The 17305-nt window shown below is 42.7% G+C and overlaps 1 protein-coding gene across 4 annotated transcripts in view; it reads right to left on the bottom strand.

The window, feature by feature from the left end:
• WASF3 (WASP family member 3) overlaps positions 1-17305 on the bottom strand; it is a 136361-nt gene that overhangs the window by 47194 nt on the left and 71862 nt on the right. The gene's annotated exons all lie outside the window — the stretch shown is intronic.

The following is a 17305-nucleotide window of genomic DNA, read 5'->3' as shown; positions in this document are numbered from 1 at the left end:
TTATCTCTCCCTAATTCCTGTTTTTTTTAATGTATGGTTACATTTCTTCCTGCTATATAAACCCCTAATTTTAGTAGGTCAGGAGGATGGATTTGTCCTCAGCTATGGCACCCAATCAAAGCTTTCTTCCCTGGCAACACTCATTGTCTCAGTGATTGCCTTTCTGTGTGGCAGGCAACTGGACCTAGACAAACCTCTGGCATTTGGGTACACGTAGACTGCTAACTGGGGGCAGCAGGTGAATTTCCCCATTTACTATCCCAAGCAAGTAAACTCACCTGAGTCACAGAACCTCCCCCTCCCTACAAAAGGGCTCAGGAGTAGGAAGCACCAGTTAAGTGCAAAACGGACATTGAGGGGAGATAAAACAGGAGGGGTGGCTTTTAAAACTCCATTTAAGAATGCCTTCTCCCTTCCTGGGCTGCCCCTCCTCCACCCAACCCAGGATGTTTTCCTCTCTGGAAAAGCAAGGTAAATTGAAGAATTTGAACTTGGGACTCCAGCCATAGCTAAAGGTAGGGGGAGCAAATGTACTGGAAACAGGAAATTAAATCAAAGTCTACAATGACTGGTGAGACAGCTCCCCTGACCCCTTGTTCCACTTGGCTCCTAGAACACAGGCAGCCTGGCTTTTACTCCCATCCAAAAAGACTGGAACATTCCTTCCTGGGGAATATTTGAAGAGAAAAGACCTACAAATATGAACACCGGGGAGGGAGGCTTTCCCCTGTTGAAACTGCCAGCCAGGCAGTTAACACCTGTCAAAATTACCCCACGCGCCAGTGCCTCAGACTTAAATAAGAGTCAAGGATCACCGGACACTTCAGGAAAGCCTTCTCCAACATCCTAGGCATCCCTTTCACCCGTCTCACCCCTCTCTTCAAAAAGGAGATGATAGGCTGGGCTCAGTGGGTCACGCCTGTAATCCCAGCACTTTGGAAGGCTGAGGTGGGTGGATCACTTGAGGTCAGGAGTTCAAAACCAGCCTGACTAACAAGTGAAACCTCATCTCTACTAAAAACAAAAACAAAAACAAATTAGCCAGGCATGGCGGCGGGTGCCTGTAATCCCAGCTACTCAGGAGGCTTAAGCGGGAGAATCACTTGAACCTAGGAGGCAGAGGTTGCAGTGAGAAAAAAAAAAAAAGAGATGATAAATAAAATCTCAACTTTCTATTAAGGAGTTTGTAGAGAGAGTTTCAAACCTCCTAATCATACAACCAGCCTCATCTTCATACAATACTGGAAAATTCAATGACTGGAATATATTTTCATTTTGACAAGATGATTGATACAGTTTGTTTATCCCCTCCAAATCTCATGTTGAAATGTGATCTCAGGTGTTGAAAGTGGGGCCCAGTGGGAAGCTTTTGGATCATGGGGGTGGACAGCTTGGTGCCAGCCTCCCAGGGTTACTAAGTCCAATAGATGGAAAACAGCTCACCTAAGAGGGCCCTCTTCAAATGCAAACCAACCAATCCAGAGCCCACACACCCATCACCTCCTCCATGGGGCTCTAACACTCCCAGCCACTACCCACTGCAAATCACCCCATGGCCAAACTACTAGACAACTAGAAACAGCCCCCAAGCTGACAGCCCACCAAAACTATTCAAACCCGCCAATCCTGAGTCTGCTTCCCCTGCTTTGTACACTGCTTCCCACAGAAACCACAAAAAAGGCTCCTGTCCACAGTTCCCCCTCCCGCTCTGCCTCCTGAGGGACCCTGGGCTTTCTGTGTGGCCCTGCGTGGTGTGGTGTGACCCCTCCTCTTGGGAACTGTAGTAACAAGCTATCTTTTCTATGGCAATTGTCTCCTAATCTGTTGGCTTCACTATACCTCACATTTTCGATAAATACACTCTATTTTAGAACAACAGGGAGCTCTGAGAGGGATTCGGAAGGGAAAACATGTCGGCACTTCATTCATTTCCCCATTTACCATCCCAAGCAAACTGTAGGAGTCTCTATGCCTGGCAGAGGCAGGACTGACGGTTGTCTTCTTTCCAGATGAACTATAAGCTGCCTGAATTTGGGACTGAGTCCACGAATTCTGTGTTCCCCACGATGCCCTGAACAGTCCTCGACACAACCTGATTATTCTAAAAATGTTTGCTGATTGTACAGCCAGAGACATTTACAGACATGTTCTCTTTGGCCTTCCCTGGGGTACTTCACATATTGCTGTTCCAGGATTGCAGCTTTGACTAATTAATCCCCAGCCTTCATTTCTCACGTTCATTAAACCTCTATTTGGAGCTCCTATGCCTGTATAAATACAAAAGACAATAGACAGAGGCCATGCTACCTGTCTACAACTTCAGAAAAGAGGGCTTTGCAGCTCTTCTTTAAAGTTCTAATCATGTAGCAATGATTTTTATGGCTTTAAAATTCAGTCCCAATGACTTGTCTTAGTTTAGTGGTGCTATAACAGAGTACCTGAGACTGGGTCGTTCATAAAGAAAAGAGGTTTATTTGGCTTATGATTCTGGGCAGCTGCACCTGGGAAGGGCCTCGGGCTGCTTCCACTCATGGTAGAAAGCAGGAGGACAGTGGGTGTACACAAAGAGATCACATGGTGAGAGAAGAAACAGAAACCAAGGAAGCCAGATTCTTTTTAACAACCCACTCTCACAGGAAGTAATCCATTCCCACAAGAGAGAGAACTTACCACACAGGGAAAGCACTAATCTATTCATGAGGGTTTCCACTAGGCCACACCTCCCAACATCGCCACACTGGGGGATCAAATTTCAGTATCAGTTTTGATGGAGACAAACCACATCCAAAGCACAGCAGTACTCTAACAAATGCATTCTTCTCCCAGACAGCTTTTATCTTCTCTAACACTAATTCAGTTTTGAATAAATTGAAGAGCAAGGAAGAGTCAAAAAGAAAAAATGCTGTGTCAGTGATTACCCTTGAAAATACTTTGCAATTACAAAAACAAACATTTAATGAACTAATCCAGTTAGTCACCAACAGAATACTTAAGTTATGTCTCTTGATTCCTTTATTGGAAGAACTATGACCCATCCAAATCATTCTTCAAAGTCTGTCTGTGAAGAATAAAACAATGATTGCTAATGAAATGTTTAGGACTATTAGAGGTTATATAAAGTGTTTATTAGTGTTAGGTCTGTAGTTTGTCCAGCTTTTCTGGCAAATGTCTCAATTTAGAGAGAGACAACCCGGTTCACGTAACTGTGAACTACATCCCAGACATGGCTGAAACTGGGCCAGGGTCCTTCCCTAGGAATTTGGAGGTAGGACTATGCTATCCAGCTTGGTCTGGCTGCTCTCTTCAACTATGGAAATGGGTAAGTCCCACCACATGAAATGGGGAATGACAAAACTAGTCTGCAGCAAGAAAGCAGGATGAAATAACTGAGAAAATTTGACAAAGATGAATTAAAGACAAGAATTCCCCGACGGCTCTGCTGAATCTCCCTTAGACCTCATGGCAGACCAGGAGAGCTCGCTCACACCCAGTCCCCTCTCCGCTCCACTGCAAGGGTCAGGTTTGCACGGTGGTTTGATGCCTCTCTCAGCCTCCCCAGTTTCTACCCCCTTTTCTTTCACATAGGTGGGTGGTATCCTTAATCAAATCCTGTAACTGTGATCCCACCTTGGTGTCTGTTGCTCAGACCCAGACTAACCCAAGTGGCCCTGAGAATGATCTGAGAAAGCAGGTGCTGAGATGGGGGGTCTGGGACATGCTCACAGACAACTCTGCAGTGGAGGATGCTATCCTAACTGATAGGAGGGTAGTCCCTGGCACAGGTCATGGCTCAGTTGCTAAAGATTACACTGACAGTGACCTGGAAAATGTCCAAATGAAGGGATATGCTTCATGTCCAAGGCAATAATGCAGATTCAGCGGAAAAACGCCAGAAAAGCAGTGGAGTTGGCTGGTCACTGCTAAAGTCATACTAATGCCCTGCATAAGGATAATGGGAGACTGAACTGCAGTTAACAAGCAGTTACCAGCTAAGTGTGAGAGCAACAGGGCCTTCCTAGTGGGTACAAAGCAGTGTCCGCCACCACCTGAACTGGATGGGTAGACACAATGGAAAGCTGTGGGTTTCCAATTTCCAAGGTCCAACTGTGAGAGTTAAGAGCTGGAAATGTTTAAATCTCAGCCAAGGCAGGTAAAGTATGCAGGTCTGGGCCTTGAGAGAGAAAACCTGACATTCTGAAAACTGGGATGGGGAATTCTAGATGAATGCCTATGATATTGTTAAGTCCAAACAACCTACCTGCAAGTCCTCCAGTTGGGACCCTCTGGGCTTGCACTTGGCTGAGCTGGAAGATGCCACAGAGGCCTCTCCCCTACAGGGCAGCAGGCACCCTCCCCCTACAGGCATTACATGCAACTCTTCTTTCTGGATGCTAAGTCGATAACAAAATACGAATCCCAGCAAAAACCTAGCTGTGAAAGTGTTGGGCCCTAAGAGAGGAAAGAGAGCAACACTGCCATGCTGACTGGACAGAACAAGCACAGGGTGGCTGGCACACAGGAGTCCTTGGTAAGACACATATGCTCCAGAGGGTGGCAGATAAGCCCTCTGAAGATTCCGGGTCTGGCAGCTGCAGTGAAGTTTGGAGGGACCCAGTGGTCAGGGGCATGCTGGGACATCTCCTCCTAAGGAAAAGACAATTTGCTATATCTTGCATCCCCCAATCCAGTGCCGATTCGGTTGGGTTGTGGGGGCAACACACCTGGGATATGGCTCTGGTCCACAGACTGCATGACACAGCAGCTGCCAGCTTTGAGTGGGGCTCAGAGAAAGAAAGGACCCTTCAGCAGGTGCAGGTTGTGGTGCAAGCAGCCTGGCTGCCAAGACTGTATGATCCAGCAGACCCCAGATGGTGCAGAGATATTGGTGGTAAAAAATAAAAACAAGTCCTGTTCCAAGATGGCCGAATAGGAACAGCTCTGGTCTACAGCTTCCAGTGTGATCGACGCAGAAGACAGGTGATTTCTGCATTTCCAACTGAGGTACCTGGTTCCTCTCATTGAGACTGGTTGGACAGTGAGTGCAGCCCACAGAAGGCAAGTCAAAGCAGGGCAGTGCATCACCTCACCCAGGAAATGCAAGGGGTTGGGGGATTTCTTTTTCCTAGCCAAGGGAAGCCATGACAGACTGTACCTGGAAAAACGGGACACTCCCACCCGGGACACTCCCACCCAGGACACTCCCATCCAAATACTGCACTTTTCCCATGGTCTTAGCAACCGGCAGACCAGGAGATTCTCTCCCTGGCTCAGCGGGTCCCACGCCCACGGAGCCTTGCTCACTGCTAGTGCAGCAGCCTGAGATCAACCTGCAAGGCAGCAGCCTGGCAGGGGGAGGGGCATCCGCCATTGCTAAGGCTTGAGTAGGTAAACAAAGCGGCCAGAAGCTCAAACTAGGCAAAGCCCATTGCAGCTCAGCAAGGCCTACTGCCTCTCTAGACTCCACCTCTGTGGGCAGGGCATAACTGAACAAAAGGCAGCAGAACTTCTGCAGACTTAAACATCCCTGTCTAACAGCTCTGAAGAGAGCAGTGGTTCTCCCAGCATGGCATTTGAGCTCTGAGAATGGACAGACTGCCTCCTCAAGTAGGCACATGACCACCATGTACCCTAACTGGGAGACACCTCCAAGTAGGGGCCGACAGACATCTCATACAGGCAAGTGTCCCTCTGAGACAAAGGTTCCAGAGGAAGGATCAGGCAGCAATATTTGCCGTTCTGCAATATTTGCTGTTCTCCAGCCTCCGCTGGTGATACCCAGGCAAACAGGGTGTGGAGTGGACCTCCAGCAAACTCCAACAGACCTGCAGCTGAGGGACCTGTTAGAAGGAAAACTAACAAACAGAAAGGAATAGCATCAACATCAACAAAAAGGACATCCACACCAAAACCCCATCTGTAGGTCACCAACATCAAAGACCAAAGGTAGATAAAACCACAAAGACAGGGAGAAACTAGAGCAGAAAAGCCGAAAATTCTAAAAACCAGAGCATGTCTTCTGCTCCAAAGGATTGCAGCTCCTCGCCAGCAACGGAACAAAGCTAGATGGAGAATGACTTTGATGAGTTGACAGTAGTAGGCTTCAGAAGGTCAGTAATAACAAAATTCTCCGACCAAAGGTGCATGTTCTAACCCATCACAAGGAAGCTAAAAACCTTGAAAAAAGGTTAGATGAATGGCTAACTAGAATAAACAGTGTAGAGAAGACCTTAAATGACCTGATGGAGGTGAAAACTGTGGCACAAGAATTTCACATAGCCGATTCGATTAAGTGAAAGAAAGGATATCAGTGATTGAAGATCAAATTAATGAAATAAAGTGAGAAGACAAGTTTAGAGAAAAAAGAGTAAAAAGACATGAACAAAGCCTTCAAGAAATATGAGACTATGTGAAAAGACCAAATCTACGTTTGATTGGTGTACCTGAAAGTAACGGGGAGAATGGAATCAAGTTGGAAAACACTCTTCAGGATATTATCCAGGAGAACTTCCCCAACCTAGCAAGGCAGGTCAACATTCAAATTCAGGAAATACAGAGAATATCACAAAGACATTCCTCGAGATGAGCAACTCCAAGACACACAATTGTCAGATTAACCAAGGGTGAAATGAAGGAAAAAATGTTAAAGGCAGCCAGAGAGAAAGGTTGGGTTACCCACAAAGGGAAGCCCATCAGACTAACAGTGGATCTTTTGGCAGAAACCTTACAGGCCAGAAGAGAGTGGGGGCCAATATTCAACATTCTTAAAGAAAAGAATTTTCAACCCAGAATTTCATATCCAGCCAAGCTAAGTTTCATAAGTGAAGGAGAAATAAAATCCTTTACAGACAAGCAAATGCTGAAAGATTTTGTCACCACCAGGCCTGCTTTACAAGAGCTCCTGAAGGAAGCACTAAACATGAAAAGGAACAACCGGTACCAGCCACTGCAGAAATATAACAAATTGTAAAGACCCTCGATACTATGAAGAAACTGCATCAATTAACAGGCAAAGTAACCATCTAACATCATAATGACAGGATTAAACTCACACATAACAATATTAGCCTTAAATGTAAATGGCCTATATGCTCCAATTAAAAGACACAGATTGGCAAATTGGATAAAGAGTCAACACCCATCAGTGTGCTGTATTCAGGAGACCCATCTCATGTGCAGAGACACACATAAGCTCAAAATAAAAGGATGGAGAAAGATCTACCAAGCATATGGAAAGAAACAAAACAAAACAAAACACGGGTTGCAATCCTAGTCTCCTATAAAATAGACTTTAAACCAACAAAGAACAAAAGAGAGAAAGAAGGCCATTACATAATGGTAAAGGGATCAATTCAACAAGAAGAGCTACCTATCCTAAATATATATGCACCCAATACAGGAGCACCCAGATTCATAAACAGATTCATAAAGCAAGTCCTTAGAGACCTACAAAGAGACTTAGACTCCCACACAATAATAATGGGAGACTTTAACACCCCACTGTCAATATTAGACAGATCAATGAGACAGAAAGTTAACAAGGACATCCAGGACTTGAACTCAGTTCTGCACCAGGCAGACCTGATAGACATCTACAGAACTCTCCACCCCAAATCAACAGAATATACATTATTCTCAGCACCACACCGCACTTATTCTAAAATTGACCACATAGTTGGAAGTAAAGCACTCCTCAGCAAATGTAAAAGAACAGAAATCACAACAAATTGTCTGTGAGACCACAGTGCAATCAAACTAGAACTCAGGATTAAGAAACTCACTGAAAACCACACAACTACCTGGAAACTGAACAACCTGCTCCTGAATGAGCACTGGGTAAATAACGAAATGAAGGCAGAAATAAAGATGTTCTTTGAAACCAATGAGAACAAAGACACAACATATCAGAATCTCTGGGACATATTTAAAGCAGTGTGTAGAGGGAAATTTATAGCACTAAATGCCCACAGGAGAAAGCAGGAAGTATCTAAAATCGACACCCTAAAAAGAACTAGAGAAGCAAGAGCAAATAAATTCAAAAGCTAGCAGAAGGGAAGAAATAACTAAGATCAGAGCAGAACTGAAGGAGATAGAGACACAAAAAAGCCTACAGAAAATGAATCCAGGAGCTGGTTTTCTGAAAAGATGAACAAAATTGATAGACCACTAGCAAGACTAATAAAGACAAGAGAAGAATCATATAGATGCAATAAAAAATGATAAAGTGGATATCACCACCGATCCTACATAAGTACAAACTACCATCAGAGAATACTATAAACACCTCTACGCAAATAAACTAGAAAATCTAGAAGAAATGGATAAATTCCGGGACACATACACCCTCCCAAGACTAAACGAGAAAGAAGTTTAGAAATAGACCAGTAACAGGCTCTGAAATTGAGGCAATAATTAATAGCCTACCAACCAAAAGAGGTCCAGGACCAGACAGATTCAAGGCTGAATTCTACCAGAGGTACAAGGAGGAGATGATACCATTCCTTCTGAAACTATTCCAATCAATAGAAAAAGAGGGAATCCCCCCTAACTCATTTTATGAGGCCAGCATCATCCTGATACCAAAGCCTGGCAGATACAACAAAAAAAAGAGAATTTTCTACCAATATCCCTGATGAACATCAATGCGAAAATCCTCAATAAAATACTGGCAAACCAAATCCAGCAGCACATCAAAAAGCTTATAGACCATGATCAAGTGGGCTTCATTCCTGGGATGCAAGGCTGGTTCAACATACACAAATCAATAAACGTAATCCATCACATAAACAGAACCAATGACAAAAACCACATGATTACCTCAATAGATGCAGAAAAGGCTCCTGACAAAATTCAATAGCCCTTCATGCTAAAATCTCTCAATAAGCTAGGTACTGATGGAACGTACCACAAAAAAAATAAGAGCTATTTATGACAAACCCACAGTCAATATCATACTGAATGGGCAAAAACTGAAGCATTCCCTCTGAAAACCCACACAAGAATGCCCTCTCTCACCGCTCCTATTCAACACAGTGTTGCAAGTTCTGGCCACAGCAATCAGGCAAGAGAAAGAAATCAAGGGTATTCAATTAGGAAAAGAGGAAGTCAAATTGTCCCTGTTTCCAGATGACATGATTATATATTTAGAAAACCCCATCGTCTCAGCCCAAAATCTCCTAAAGTTGATAAGCAACTTCAGCAAAGTCTCAGGATACAAAATCAATATGCAAAAATCACAAGCATTCGTATACACCAATAACAGACAAACAGAGAGCCAAATCATGAGTGAACTCCCATTCACAACTGCTACAAAGAGAATAAAATACTTAGGAATCCAACTTACAAGGGATGTGAAGGACCTCTTCACAGAGAACTACAAACCACTGCTCATCGAAATGAAAGAGGACACAAACAAATGGAAGAACATTCCATGCTCATGGATAGAAAGAATCAATATTGTGAAAATGGCCATACTGCCCAAGGTAATTTACAGATTCAGTGCCATCACCATCAAGCTACCACTGACTTTCTTCACAGAATTGGAAAAAACTAAAGTTCATATGGAACCAAAAAAGAGCCCACATTGCCAAGACAATCCTAAGCAAAAAGAACAAAGCTGGTGGTATCACGCTACCTGACTTCAAACTATACTACAAGGCTACAGTAACCAAAACAGCATGGTACTGGTACCAAAACAGAGAGACCAATGGAACAGAACAGAAGCCTCAAAAATAATACCACACATCTGCAACCATCTGATCTTTGACAAACCTGACAAAAACAAGAAATGGGGAAAGGATTCCCTACTTAATAAATGGTGCTGGGAAAACTGGCTAGCCATATGTAGAAAGCTGAAACTGGATCCCTTCCTTACTCCTTATACAAAAATAAATTCAAGATGGATTAAAGATTTATATGTTAGACCCAAAACCATAAAAACCCTAGAAGAAAACCTAAGCAAACCATTCAGGACATAGGCATGGGCAAGGACTTCATGACTAAAAACACCAAAAGCAATGGTAACAACAGCCAAAATAAACAAATGAGATCTAACTAAACTAAAGAGCTTCTGCATGGCAAAAGAAACTCCCATCAGAGTGAACAGGCAACCTCCAGAATGGGAGAAAATGTTTGCAATCTACCCATCTGACAAAGGGCTAGTATCCAGAATCTACAAAGAACTTAAACAAATTTACAAGAAAAAAACAAACAACACCATCAAAAAGTAGGCAAAGTATATGAACAGACACTCTCGAAAGAAGACATTTATGCAGCCAACAGACACATGAAAAAATGCTCATCATCACTGGTCATCAGAGATGCAAATCAAAACCACAATGAGATACCATCTCACACCAGTTAGAATGGCAATCATTAAAAAGTCAGGAAACAACAGATGCTGGGGAGGATGTGGAGAAATAGGAATGCTTTTACGCTTTTGTTGGGAGTGTAAATTAGTTCAACCATTATGGAAGACAGTGTGGTGATTCCTCAAGGATCTAGAACTAGAAATACCATTTGACCCAGCGATCCCATTACTGGGTATATACCCAAATGATTATAAATCATGCTACTATAAAGACACATGCACACATATGTTTATTGTGGCACTATTCACAATAGCAAAGACTTGGAACCAATCCAAATGTCCATCAACGAATAGACTGGATTAAGAAAATGTGGTGGCCAGGCGCAGTGGCTCACACCTGTAATCCCAGCACTTTGGGAGGCTGAGGCAGGCAGATCACAAGGTCAGGAGATCGAGACCATCCTGGCTAAGATGCTGAAACCCCATGTTTACTAAAAATACAAAAATTAGCCGGGCGTGGTGGTGGACACCTGTAGTCCCAACTACTCAGGAGGCTGTGACAGGAGAATGGCGTGAACCCAGGAGGCAGAGCTTGCAGTGATCAGAGATTGTGCCACTGCACTCCAGCCTGGGTGACAGAGCGAGTCTCCGTCTTAAAAAAAAAAAAAAAAAAGAAGAAGAAGAAAAAGAAAATGTGGCACATATAAACCATGGAATACTATGTAGCCATAAAAAAGGATGAGTTCATGTCCTTTGCAGGGATATGGATGAAGCTGAAAACCATCCTCAGCAAACTATCAAAAGGACAGAAAACCAAACACTGCATGTTCTCACTCACAGGTGGGAAGTGAACAATGAGAACACTTGGACACAGGGCGGGGAACATCACACACCAGGGCCTGTCAGGGGGTGGGGGCCTGGGGGAGGGACAGCATTAGGAGAAATACCTAATGTAAATGACAAGTTGACGGGTGCAACAAACCAACATGGCAAATGTATACTTATGTAACAAACCTGCACGTTGTGCACATGTACCCTAGAACTTAAAGTATATTGGAAAAAAAAACTTAACAGTAAAACTCACCATGCCTGAGATGCCATAATTACTAGCTATGTAAACATTATTGCTGAGTTAAAAACATTTACAGGATAATTAAAATGCCCCTTTTCAAACATGTTCCTTACAAAATAAATGCCCCGAGACTCAAAAAAATAAATAAAAATAAAAGAAAAATTTAAAAAATAAGGAAAACAGGACAATATGGAGTTTGTGGCAAGCTCCAGCAGGAGAATCAAATGCCAGGCCCTCACCTCAGAGTATTAAATGCACTATATTACCAAGACCTGGTAGAGATCATAGAGCACCAGAGGTCCAGGCATGCAAAGCTCCCCAGAGTGAGCTAAGTTCTGTCAGTCAAGTTATTCATTCAAACTAGTAGCAGTTGACCATAAAACAGAAATGGGACACTCAAGATTGAGCCAGAGTAGAACCGCAGGACACAAGTGAGTCCCGTGAGCAGGAAGCCCAGACCTCCAAGTCACACCCAAGGGCTTCAGTGCCCCTCCCCTGTGTGCCTAGGTTACATAGGCAGCAGACTCATACATCCAGGGGAAGGAGGAAGGAAAGCCTGAGCTTGGTTTTTTCGATGGATCAGCTCAGCACATGGGTGTTAGTCAAAAATGGACTGTGTGTGCTGCAGTAGTATTCGGGATGGGCCTCAAAGACGGTGGAAAGGAAAATCTTCCCAGCAGGTGGAGCTGTGGGCATGACACCAGTTCACGACACTGGGTAGCTTGATCTGAAATGCGTGCAGATGTGTGGGCAGTGGCCAACAGCCTGGTTGTATGGTCAAGGTACTGAAATGGAAAGAACTGGAAGATGAGGAACAAGATCTGGATAAAGGCCATGTGGGTAGAAATTCGGAAGTGGGCACAGAGTGAAGATTCCTGTATCACTTGTTAACCCCTGCTGGAAAGTTTCTCACCAAAAGAGACACTGAACACAAAGCAGACAAAATCCGCCAGCCTGCATCACCGAGAAGTCCACCCAGAATTATCAGCCTGATGGACCCCATACATCATTGCATCTGACCAGGGGACGCACTTGACAGTGAAGGACGTCGAGCGTGGGCCCATCGATGGGATTCAATGGTCACATCACATATCACACCAGCCAATGGAGGTCCATCCCACCAAACGCAGGGGCCAAGCCTTTTCACGGCACACTGAAGCACAAGCTTGCCAGACACTGAAAGGATGGTCATACTCCACAACACAGTACACTTACAAATCAGAGGCCTCTAGATGGCAGTGGGATCCCGAGGAGGAGGACATATGGGCTTAGGCGCCTAGGGCTGGAGGAAAGAAAAGCCCTACTTAATGATCACCACCAGCAGCCCAAGGGAACTCTGTGCTTCCCATTCTGCACGAGTGGACACTGCAGGGCTGGGGGTCTGAAATGGGACACACACTAGGAACAAGGCAAAGGTCCCACCGAACTGCAAGTTCTGGATGCCACCACGGTACTTTGGACTCACGTTACCATGGAACAGAAAATGAAAAGAGGAATCTCCATACTGGCAGAGGAAACTGACTCCAGGCAGCAGGAAGAGGTAAGACTGTGTTCATGCAAAAGGAACCCAGATGATCCATTCAGGATCCTTGCACTTGTAATCCTACCTTGGCGCCTCCTCCTGGGAGGAGCCAGGTAGCTTAATTACCTACCTTAATTCATACTTGCCGTGCTAATTCTCTGTGTGCGTGTGCCCTCACACATGTGCAGCACCTGCTGACACTTCCTAGTGTGTCTAACCTCTTACTGCAAACTCTTTCTCATGGCGGGCGTAGGGGGTTGTTCTCTGCACCTTGTTTTAGAAAAGTTCCCTTGTAGAACAATTTTATGTTTTCTTTTGCTGTGCCCCTGGCCAAGACTGGGGTTCTAATTTCTCCCTAACACATTTGTTTGTTTTGTTTTCTTACTATTTGGAGCCCCAAGCACATGGCAAGCTATTTCTTAGGACTGGGGAGTACAGGTTTTCTACCCAACTTTTACGGGATTTGACAATCCTTTGAACATCCCAGCATTTATTCTGAGGTCTCAGTTCTAGCTCATTGCATCAGGTTGGCCTGAAACACACTTCCATGTATGGGCAGCATGAAACCCCCGCCTCTAGCTCTATGACTCTCTCAGCTCCTAACACTGAGGGAAGATTGCTGATTCGTTCCAGCATGGCAATGTTTTAAAATACATATATATTTTAAATATAAATATATACATACATATACATGCATACACACATACTTGGTTATACTCTATCCAACATTTGTATGTGTTTATAGCACGTTGGGTAGCTAATTTTACTTCCTACTGTCATTTGCAAGGATTCTCTTAAGAATTCTTAGCCTTCATTTTAATTGTTGCTTCATGACTACAACACCTGCCACATTTCACATCCCCCCAGCCCACCCCAATGTATCCTCAAATGTATTCCGAATGAATAAACAGTGACACATATAAACTTTGACTAGGTATAGGTGAAAAACCAAAAAGAAGAACCAGACAGATATTGAGGATATTAGTAACAGGAAATGGGGTAGACAATGTTGCATGCAGAGCAAAGAATGTACACTCCAGTCTTGATTACCTTATCAAAATAACTCCATGAGTCCCTGTGCAGTAATGCTAGTTACACCTTCCCTGCCTGCCTTACAGGTTGTTGAGAGGCTCACATAAAAATTCAAAAAAAAAAAAAAAAAAAATGATAGTGTAAGATGTTGATAGTAATATAATTTTAATTAATTTTGTATCATTACCAAAATAAGATACTAACATGTGCCCTCTAATTTTATTTCTCATGCAATTAATCTAAACCTAAATTTCTCCCCTAATTTTATATACTGTGCAATTAAATGCCTGAATACTGGCACTGAACTTCTCCAATTGGTACTCTTCCAATTAAAGCCAAATTATTAAAGAATTTCAAAATCATATCAATGTGCTTTCTACTTTCTACTTTCTTGGTTATGCTCTACCCAACATCTGTATGTGTTTATAGCAAATTGGGTAGCTAATTTTACTTCCTACTCTCCTCAGAGAGGAGTTGTTGAAGATGTCAGCAATAACTGTATATTTGTCAACTTCTCCCCTGAGTTCTATCAGTTTTTGTTTCTGTATTTTAAAGATCTGCTGTTGACTGTAGCCACATATTTAAGATTATTAAGCCTTCTTGGGGAAATGATCCCAATATCATTATGTGATGTCCCATTTACCCTTAATAATAATCCTTGTTCCGAAGTCTACTTTTATGTAACAGTCATTCCTTATTTTGATTCGTGTTTACAAGTTTTTCCTTCTAATTTTAACCTTTCAGGTCTATGTATTTAAAGAGAATTTATTTTGGACAGCATATGGTTGTCTTGCTTTTTTATCCAGTTTTACAATCTCTGACTTTTAACTAGGGTGTTTAGATCATTTACATTCAATGCAATTGTTGATGTGGCTGAATTTAAACCTTCCATCTGACAAAGATTCTTTGCTTGGCCAAACTTTAGTCAGGCTTCTGAACCTTCTGCTCGGCCCATCTGTGCACCTTCTTTGTAAAATTCATTTTCTAGCAAAGACCCCTGCTAAATGTGTTTAACAAGAACATTCCGTGCCATCCTCAACATTTGTCTATCCTCAATATCTCATCAGGTTCCTAACTGTCCACCACCCACTACATGACATCAGATCACCCTGGCTATCTTCAGCAAGAATCCTCTTAGGCGTCAGCCAGAATTCTCCTAACCCCTGAGGTCCTCCTCTTAGTACTTTTCCATCCACTGACCCCCTCACTCATCCTTGGCTGTAAGTCCCCACTTGCCCATGCTGTATTCAGAGTTGAACCCAATCTCTTCCCGCTACTGCAAGATGCTGTTACAGTGGCTCCTCCACCTTCTGCAATGGTCCTGAATAAAAGTCTTTACCATGTTTTAACAAGTCTTATTAAACAATTTTTTCTTTAACACATCCTGTTAGTGGTTTTCTATTTGTCCCATTGGTTCTTTGGTCCAAAAGCTCTTTTTCTGCTTTCTTTCAGTTATTTGTTATAATGTCATTTCATCTCCATAACTGGTTTTTATTCTTTTTACATTTTTCATATATATATATCTTTAGCTTATCACATCTACCTTCGAATAATAGTAAACAACTTCATGCATAGTGTGAGAACACTGTAACTTTAGAATAATGTGATGGTTCATTTTATGTGTCAACCTGACTGGGCTAGGAGATGCCCAGAGCTGCTGAAACATTATCTCTGGGTGAGTCTGTGAGAGGGTGCTTCTGAAAGACATCAGCACTAGAACCAGTGGACTGAGTAAATAAAGATCCACCCTCACCAATATGGGTGGGCATCATCCAATCCACTGAGAACCTGAACAGAATAAAAACGTGGAGGAAGGATGAGTCTTCTCTCTCTCTCTCCTTAAGTTGGGACATCCACCTTCTCCTGCCCTCAGACATTAGAGGTCTTGGTTCTCAGGCTTTCAGACTCCAAGGCTTACACCTGCACCACCTTTCCAATCCCAGGTCCTCGGGTCTTTGGCAATGGACTGGGAGTTACACCATCAGCTAGGCACAATGAGTTACACCACTGGCTTGCCTGCGTCCCCAGTGTGTAGACAGCAGATCGTGGGACTTCTCAGCCTCCATAATTGTGTGAGCCAAATTCCATAATAAATCTCCTCATATATCTACATATCCTCTATGTTCTATTTCTCTGGAGATCCCCTAATATAAACAGTATATTTCCATTTTCTTCTTCCACGCTTTGTCCAATGTTGTCATATATTTTACCTCTTATAAACCCAATATTACTATTATTTTTGCTCTGGACAATTATCATTTAATGTAATTAAAAATAAGAAAAAATATAACATATTTATTCTCTTTTACCATTTCAGGGTTTCTTCATTTCTTTGTTTAGATCCCAAGTGCCATCTGACACCCCTTCTGCCTAAGAACTTCCCTTCATTTCTTACAGTGCACATCTGTGGCAATAAATTCCCTCAGCTTTTGTTTCTCTGAAACATTATTTATTTGGCCTTTAACTTAAAAAGATATTTTTGCTGGGTATAAATTATGCATCCACAGGGTTTGCACTTTCTTTTTGATACTTTAAAAATGTTACTTCACTGTCTTAATGACTTTCATAGTCTCTGACAAGAAGTCTGCTGTTATCCTTACTCTTGTTTCTCTGTTTGTAATGTTTCATTTTCTTTAAACTATGGCTGCCTACAAGACTTTCCCCTTTACCTTGGGTATTTCAGCAACTTGAGTCCAGTGTTTCTAGAACTTGGAGAGTTCTTTAAAAAGTCCTGCTTGGGGTTCTCTGAGATTCTTGGATCTGTTTGTCTTATTAGTTGTTTCCTGTCTTTCATTAATTTTGGATAATTCTCAGCAACTGTGCCTTCTAGTATTTTTTTCTGGACAGTATCTTCTCTTCTCCTTCTGGGTTTCCAATTACATGTGTGTTAGACTACTGATACTGTTCCATAGTTCTTAGACGCTCAGTTTTGTCATCCCTCCCCTTCCCCACCCGGCTTTTCTCTTTCCTTGTCTCTTCTTTTGTTTCATTGTTCCTCTTTATAGTCTGTTGGTTTAGCTCTCGTTATTTTCTCAGCTACATCCAGTTTGCTAATAAACCCAATTTGTTTTTACATTTCCAACAGTTTCCATTTAACTCTTAAAAACTTGTTTCCTTATTTCTGTTGATATTTTCCATAAGTCCATGTGTGTGGTCCACTTTTCTCAATATATTTTTCAATATATTAATCACAGTTATTTTCAAGTTCCTATATCTAAGTTATCTGAGTCTGTTTCCATTGACTGCTGATTGCTTTATCTCTTGATTTACCACAGGTCACTCTTTCTTGCCTTTTTTGTCTCATAATTTTGTGCTGAATGCTGGGTATCATTTGCAAAGCAGTAGAGACTAAGTAAACCGTATTTCTTGTCCA

The sequence above is a fragment of the Trachypithecus francoisi genome, unplaced genomic scaffold, assembly GCF_009764315.1.
Source record: "Trachypithecus francoisi isolate TF-2019V2 unplaced genomic scaffold, Tfra_2.0 Contig01461, whole genome shotgun sequence".
NCBI lineage: Eukaryota > Metazoa > Chordata > Mammalia > Primates > Cercopithecidae > Trachypithecus > Trachypithecus francoisi.
The sequence above is the reverse complement of the archived record's forward strand: the minus strand, read 5'-3'. Positions and strand labels throughout refer to the sequence as shown.